The sequence below is a fragment of the Haemaphysalis longicornis genome, unplaced genomic scaffold (genome assembly GCF_048455015.1).
Source record: "Haemaphysalis longicornis isolate Haplotype H1 unplaced genomic scaffold, Haemaphysalis longicornis Haplotype H1 scaffold_1, whole genome shotgun sequence".
Classification (NCBI taxonomy): Eukaryota; Metazoa; Arthropoda; class Arachnida; order Ixodida; family Ixodidae; genus Haemaphysalis; species Haemaphysalis longicornis.
This window is the reverse complement of record NW_027526203.1, coordinates 113,336,288-113,344,171: the sequence shown is the minus strand read 5'-3', so window position 1 is coordinate 113,344,171 and position 7,884 is coordinate 113,336,288. Positions and strand designations below refer to the sequence as shown.

Below are 7,884 nucleotides of genomic sequence, written 5' to 3'. Positions count from 1 at the left end.
GTATGCTTGTGACCAAAGCACTACCTCTAACAAGCGAGAAATGCAACTTTGTCCAAAGTAAACAACTTTTTCAAGCCAAATATGTATATTTAGCATTCTTCTAGGGCTTAGGTGTCAGCTAAGATACAGTACAAAAATTGATTAATAAAACCCCAAACCGTCTGTGTAAATAATTACTCTCACGTTTGCATCCATCAACAGCAGCACTGCCATGGAAAAAATTTCGAGCTGCACTTAATTAATAAAAACGTTAGAGTGCAGTGCCATTAGCTACATTAACAGAGTAACAGAGCAGCGGCAAAGGCAGCCTGCGCTTTGTGCCAATAATGAAAAATTGCAAAGGAAAGCACGACTTCACTTTTGCAGTTGACATGCCGCTTGCATCTACCAATCATTTGAACCACGACATATCTTTCCGAATAGGCTTAAACGTCTAACAATAATTTAAAACCCCAAGTAGAGTGACCACATCAAGTCTTTCAACAGAGCTTTAAACTTAAATGACACCAGGCCACTGTTAAATGGCCAAGAACTCTCTGCAAAAGTCCCAAGAACTCTCCAAAGTCGCATAAGTTTCAGAAGATTAAGATGAAATATACGGCGAGGAGGATGACCACATCTTGATGCGACAATGCAGGCGGAAAATCCATGACGTGTTTCTTGCAGACAATATTTACGCTGCCATTCTCTTCTCTCAAAATAACTGGACGTCGAGAATAACTGGACCACGTCATGTACCTTTAAGGAAGGAACAAGAAAATTTTGTTAGACGATGGCTTTAAATGAGTGAGTTGCTTAGGATACCCCTTTTATAGCACAGTAATTGATTGAAATATCAGCGATTTCTTGGTTTCTTTTCTGGGAATGCTGCTAACAATGTACAAAAAATATTAACACAGACTGTCAATGGCAGTTCTCTAATTTTGGAAAGCAACCGCATTGGGCGTGGCCGTGGCGCCGTATTATCACAGCAGCAACTCTCAATGTGAAAGCAAAATGTTTGCAAAACTTGAATGCAAAATAATAGTCTTTTTGTCCACATGTTGCAGCATCCGAAACAGGCTGAATGTGAAGGTATTTCCCAATTTGGAGTTCACGATTTATTCTTAACAGTAAGATTTTGCTACAAAGAAAACTACCACAAATTCAGTCACGCACAAATAAAATGCCAGCTTCAATAAACACTACCATAAATTGAGTCCCACAAAAATAAAATGCCAACTTACCCAACTAAAATTAAGATGCAGGCGTTCCTGGCAGGGCCTCCTCGGAGTATTTTTCCAGGAAAGTTTTGCCAACGTATTCCCAAAAGCTCTTACTGTTGTTTTCACCTACAGGTCAAGTTGTCACTGAAATGGTGTTCCGAAGATATTACGTATAATGCAACTACCTAAAAAGGGACCATCAAAGTTCCAGAACTGGGAGTGCGTACTTACTTGTAGAATGCAATGATTTCATCCCGTACAACGGCTTTTACGTGTTTCCTTTTTGTGAACACACGACTTCAAGAACGGTGAACACACGCCTTCAAGAACCAGGAAAATGACAGTATGCATTCCTTGTTCCATTGTTTTAAGTCCCGGTCCGCCCTATTTCCTAGAAATAAAAACAGTATAAAAATATCGAAGCATAAATTTACGCTTACCTCTAAGAAGGGAGTGCTACAAGATCTCGTACAAGGCCTGATTAGTTGTGCTAAAATTTATTTTGCATCACGAGCCCTGGTAACGTTTTCAGGCGAAACAATTTTAAATATAAAATATCTGAACATTTTTAGGCTCACCTGTCATTGCTCCATGCGGAGTGGTGAACGTCTGTATAATACGCAACACTCAAGAGGCACTCTTTCGTGGCTTTATGACTTCCACAATGCATTCACAATCTGTCACACTTGTCACGACGACGCCTCGGCGTGCCGAAGATGTCTTCAGCCACAGTGAATGCCACAGCCATGATTTCACAGGTATATGTAAGGAATGGAAATAATTCGTTTTAATTTCTGTTCTTCAGACAAAGGAAAACAATTGTCGCAAACTACCAGTGTAGAGACAAATTTCTCCACAGTCAGCCATAGTCTGCATCTGGACAGGTTACACAGATCGAATACAGAATGTAGCAATCTGCTTTCGCAGTATATTTTCTAAGTTCAAGGAAGCACAGAAATGGGTTAATGTTGGGTGCACATAGTGATGCAAGAACTTATCACCGGAGCGTTGTCGGAAATTATTTCGACTCTCGGGTTGCCACCGACATTGACGGCATAAAAATGCAAGAGTGGCCTATTTCTAACGCGGTTCCTGAAGTAGCAACCACTAATTATGGATATTGGATAATTATCCTGAAGTCTCAAGTTACCACTGACATTAACAGCATAGAAACGGCAGCACACTTTCTATATACCCGCTGCGTGTTTCCACATATTTCTTCCCCTCTACAAAAGAAACGTTTGTTACTGCGGTACTGCTAAGACAACCACTGTCCCTTCCATTTCTCTACACTTCAGGCAATGTAAAATAGATCATCTCAATTGGTCAACGGAATTGGAAGAAACATGGAACTGCATAACACACTGCACAGATAAACGTAAGCTGACGCCTTGAAAGCACATCAACACAACTCGAAATAGCGTCTACCTTGCGCGCAACGGGCAAGGTCGAAGACTCCCGGTCTGGTAAGCACAGTAAATGGCATTCTACTCATCAGACTAACACAACGCCGCAATTACCACGCAAGTTTTAAAATACCAATAAATCTAAGGACGGACGCTCCGACAAACTTGCTTGGAAGTTGTACACGTGTGCACGCGCGATTATCGCGAGCGACTAACCCGAGAAGATTCGCTACCGCAGACATACACAGCTACCGTCAATATACAACTAAGCAAAGCCACACAGTAAGGGAACATCCACTCATGAAACGCGCAAACCAGGAACTTCTGACGTACGCAGTCAGAAATTTGCAGCCGACTCTGACCCACGAACACGGGAGTTTTGGTAAATTACGGCTGCAAACGTTTCTCCAACACAAAATGTTACACGCCGCGACCACAAGCATGAACGACACACGAACAACGGGCATAGACGCGGTATGTTTATCGGACGCAGTTAACAAGGATGTCACTGAACAACAACCGTTACCAGCACATAAATAAGCAGCACTGACCTTTTTTGCGCCTCCTGGCAAAACTCCACATCGTCGAGCAGGAAATACAGCCCAGGGATATGAAAAAATTCGCAGTTGCACGCCGCAATCAACCCAATTTTAACTGCTAACGGCGCTAACGGTTCTCGCCAGCGTGACCGAGAATTTCTTTAGTAAATATCAGGCGCATGGCGCGAGCAATTGAGAAACCCGCTTGGGAGTGCCACTGGTGGCGCTGCATGCGGAAGACCGTAAAATTAGCGGAGGGAATCCTGGAAGATGGGAGCGCTGCTGTCGTTTAAAGTGTTGACGCAGTCCCGATTTTCATCCGTCGTCATCGTACCCGTTGCAGCCCCACTGTACCGTGAATCAACGCAAAAACAGCTCTGCCGTGCTGCTGCTGACGCATGCGCATTGAATGCGCTACTGGAGTGGTGGTCTTTTCCTCATGGCTTCGGCGTACTTTCGTTCTCGCGGAGGCTTTGGCGATGCGCCCGCATAAGAACTCATACAAACTCGGCACACGTGATGGCTTTTATTGGATTCGGAAAACGGGCGTATGCGTCTAAGCGGACGTTTACGCCCGCTGAGGCCGAAACAAAGCTCAGATAATAGCCGCGTTAGCGCGTTAGTACTGGCTAAAGTTGTTTCTCGCGGAGGGTCGTGAGTGCGTGCGATATCCGAGCTTAACTTTGGATGACAATTTCTCCGTTACTGTTTACAATGAATGCAAAAGGGCGTGGCTTCATTTACTGCTTTTCTTGAGAACAAGCCTTTCCGTAGTCAATAAAATATACTGCGACGCTCTTAGATACCCACGTTATATAAAGCTACTTACAGCTAATTAGTAAGTAATAATACATCGGCCCGTTTCCCAGCCCTTTTCCCTCCTGAACACCAATACTACAGGAAAACAGCAACTGGGGAAGCAGCTGGAGAAGGCGGGTCATTCAATGAACTTCAATTACTATGACAAGACACAACAACAGCAAGTTAACTCTGCGTATTTTTGCCGTTACTGCACAGCATAATTAGGAATTATAATGTCATTTCAGCATTAATACATACAAAATAATGCAGGTATCACGTGTTATATCTAGGTTTAGTTCCGTTCACCCAGTCAACCGCTCTTTGCAAAGAGGCTATTGTTTTTGCTTGTGGAAATTAAAAGGGACTCATATGTTAGCATTCCTATCGGACTTACTACGTCATGACCAACGGACTTAAAAACCATCGTGCACCAATACGAATAGTTTTACAAATACATACCGATATTCACAACGGCCTAGTTTGCTTATTTTAGATATATGTCGCTTCTCTACTGAAACAAAGAAATAAAACTCTCGCATGGTGAGACCGCTAGCACCTTCCAGTGAAGACTGAATAAACCAAAATGCGTTTCTTGTTTTTTTTTTATCGCTGCGAAGAAATGATATACAGCAGACTCCCGTTAAGACGAACCCGAACGGACCGTAAAAATGTATGCGTATTATCCGAAATTCGTCTTAAGCGGAGGTGTATTGCATTGTGGACGTTACAAGAGAAAAATGTTGTGGTTCTTAATCAGTGTTCGTTTTAACCAAGTTCGTCTTAACGTGGGTCTACTGTATTTCTAGAAGAAGCAAACCAGGTCGTTAGTGTCATTTCTGTGAATTTGTAAAACTTCTTGTATCGGTACATGGTGCTTTTGAATTAGTAAGTCTCATGAATTTGCGTCATGAATTAGTGAGTCCCATATGAATTGGATCAGGTGAGTCACCCTTAATAGCATGCACGAGACGAAAAACGCTAACGAACATCCAAGCATATATAACTGCATTCGTGACATGCTGCGTGCAGTGTAAAATGCGGCACAGTCGGTTAACACTATGTATATACCGCATCAGGGCATAAATAAAGTGGACTAAGTACCTATTTTACAGCAGATTGTAGCCATTCATACGTTCCTGTAAAGCACTTAAAATTGTGCACGTACTACAACACAGCGAGCTGATGGCTGAGCATTGAGCAAAAAACAATGTTTCTGCGACGCTTTGTGAACCAAATGCAGAACTTGCAATAGTCTCAACAACTATATATATTTCTTTATGAGGTATCCACAAAAGCCCAATGAATTCTTCAGCACTACCACGGCTCTATCCCAAACGCAGAAGGAGAACCTGGGGACATCTGGTCCTTCTGAAATTCAAGTCATTGGTGATTTCAGACGTACTGCGCGTCTGCAATTAGCAAAAGACGATATTCACTAAAGCGGTCTGAGCGCCGCAGACAACCTGAAAGGGGTTCGTGAAATTTCTATTTTCGCTAAGATACCCTTTTCTCGCACCTTTCATGCTTTGTACGGTGTTGTTATAGCAGTGGACATATTGTTTTCTGTCAAATAACGTCACTAAAAATACGTCTTAGCCGTTTTATATAAGTAAACTTCTCTAAGACAGTTCCATAGATATCGACGAAGTTTATTAAATTTTATGTGGTGCGTGCGTGTGTGCGTGTGTGACAGCATGCATGTGTGTGTGTATGTGTGGGTGCGCGGGTGTGCGTTCGTGTCTGTATCTATGTCTGTGGGCGTGTGCGTGCAAGTGCTTGTGCGTGCGCTTGTGCGCCAAAGCGCGTCAAATATATATGTGGTTCATTGTTCCAGTTATTGCACGATTCAGTGCATACTTCACTGCAGCGCACAAGTTATGTGGAACAAGACACGAGCAAAATATATACAAAAGCACTGTCCAAAATTTTTACTGGGACATAAGTGGAACAGTAACTGGAACGGCCGACAGCGCATCCCCTCATTTATTCGGTTCCACATAATAAACACAAACCTAAAGAAAACAAATGGACAGTTCCAGATAAGATCCACTTATATCTCTCGTTCCAGTTATTCTTCGTTTGGAACCAGATAAAAATATGTGGATCGCCCCGTTTAACTGGAACTTACATGGAACCAGATTAAGAGTGCAGCTATGGCTTTGCCCGAATGGCAGACGGGGAAAGGGAAGACGTTTTGTCCTTCTCAAATTGAAGTTACTGGTGATTTTGTACTTGACGCCTCAAATTAGGAAAATACGATGTTCACGAAAGCGGTTTGGGTGCCGCAGAACACCTGGAAATGGGTTCCTGCAATTTCTTCTTTTGCCTAAGATATCCTCGTCTCGACATTTTTAATGCATTGTACGGCGTTGACAAAAAAGTGGGATTTCGTTTTCTGTCAAAGGACATCGCAAAAACTACAGCTTAGCCGTATTAAGAGAGTTAACTGCTGCAAGGCAGTTTCATAGATGTCGGCGAAGTTCATTAAATTATATGAGTGGTGTGCGCGTGTATATTAAACGCGCACGTGCATCTTGGGTCAATAAGCACCTAATATATATGCGGTTCATTGTTCCAGTTGATGCATGAAAGAGTGCATACTTTACTGCCATGCACGAGTTATGTGGAACAATACACGAGCAAAAAATATACAAACGCACTCTCCCCAACCGTTTACTGGGACATAAGTGGAACAGTAACCGGAACCGCCGACATCGCATGACCCCATTTCTTTGGTTCCAGATAAAAACCACGAACATTAAGAAAACAAGCTGACGGTTCCAGATAAGATCCACCTATATGCTTCGTTCCAGTTATTCTTTCGTTCAGATCCACATAAAATATATCGATCACCCTTTTTAACTGGAACTTATATGGAACCAGATTAAGAGTGCACCTCGCGAAATGCTTGCACAGAAGTCGTCTTTGAGAACTGCAGGCATTTGTGCAGCAAGTAGAACACCGATTCGTCCGTTTCTCCGACCGCAAGGCCGCCTTCGTGGCAATCAAAGGCTGGGAAAGGAGCGTTTCGTGAAAAATGAGCGATGTGTGAAGAATGAAAGTGGTCTGTAACCGTGCTTATGAAGCGTCGGGTTGTGCACAACCCTCAGAGCGAACCAGTGGATACAGGAGGCCGATCCATCATTACAGTGTACTAGAAGTTTTAGAGTGGCCCGACCGGCGGCCCGGGGAGGTGCTCGTTTCGCGCAGAAAATAGCGGCGGCGCTGTAGTCAACGACCACTGAAAGCGGCGGCCGGCCGCGCGCACGGGCACGCGCCCCGCAGCATCCATTGGCGGCGGCCAGAAAAACGCCGCTGCTCTACGCACGGAGCGCTTCAAACAAGTTCAGCGGGACATCCAACAGCTTAAATATACCGCGGGTACAGTGGAATGTGGGTAGCAAAATGACAAATAAAACGCTGCGGCGCACCTTGCGTTAATTTTGCGCTTTCCGCTCGACAACAACAAAAAATTGCGTTTTTTTTTGTGCGGCGGATTGGAAACAAAGTTTTGCAGCGACTTTTTCGCTATTATAGTTATTGCCACCAAAAGGTATTTTCCGGGAAACGGCCTAATACGAATTAGTTCATATTTGCTTTATGATCTTGTACTTATTGTGCTGCAGATGGAAATAATTGGTTGGCACAGACGACATGATAAAAAAAGAGGCTTCGAATGGTGGCTTTTCAGAAAAATTTGTTTCTGGTAGTGTAATTCACGCTCGGACTGCAGTTATGTGCCTTAACACCATAAGTTTCACTAATGGTTTAGTGCGTGGGGTATTATAGCTGTAAGCAGTGGCCTAAGTGCAATAATTGAGGATCAGCATGGCTGAACAGACAATGACACGCGCAAGCGATACACCTGATTTTCTTCATGAAATAAAGATTTCTGATTTCTGATTCTGATATTTTTAACTAAAAAGAGGTTAT

The 7,884-nt window shown here is 43.3% G+C and overlaps 1 long non-coding RNA gene across 2 annotated transcripts; it reads right to left on the bottom strand.

The window, feature by feature from the left end:
- Positions 1–260: 260 nt before the first annotated feature.
- Positions 261–3,317, bottom strand: LOC144179313 (uncharacterized). 2 transcript variants are annotated; one of them, XR_013324203.1, is made up of 5 exons: positions 3,163–3,317; positions 1,784–1,925; positions 1,437–1,596; positions 1,227–1,349; positions 261–738 (listed from the first exon to the last, which is right to left on the bottom strand). It is a non-coding gene; the product is annotated as an uncharacterized LOC144179313 (long non-coding RNA). The 2 variants fall into 2 exon arrangements; XR_013324202.1 differs by lacking the exon at positions 3,163–3,317 and having other exon boundaries at positions 1,784–2,739.
- Between the last annotated feature and the right edge of the window lie 4,567 nt (positions 3,318–7,884).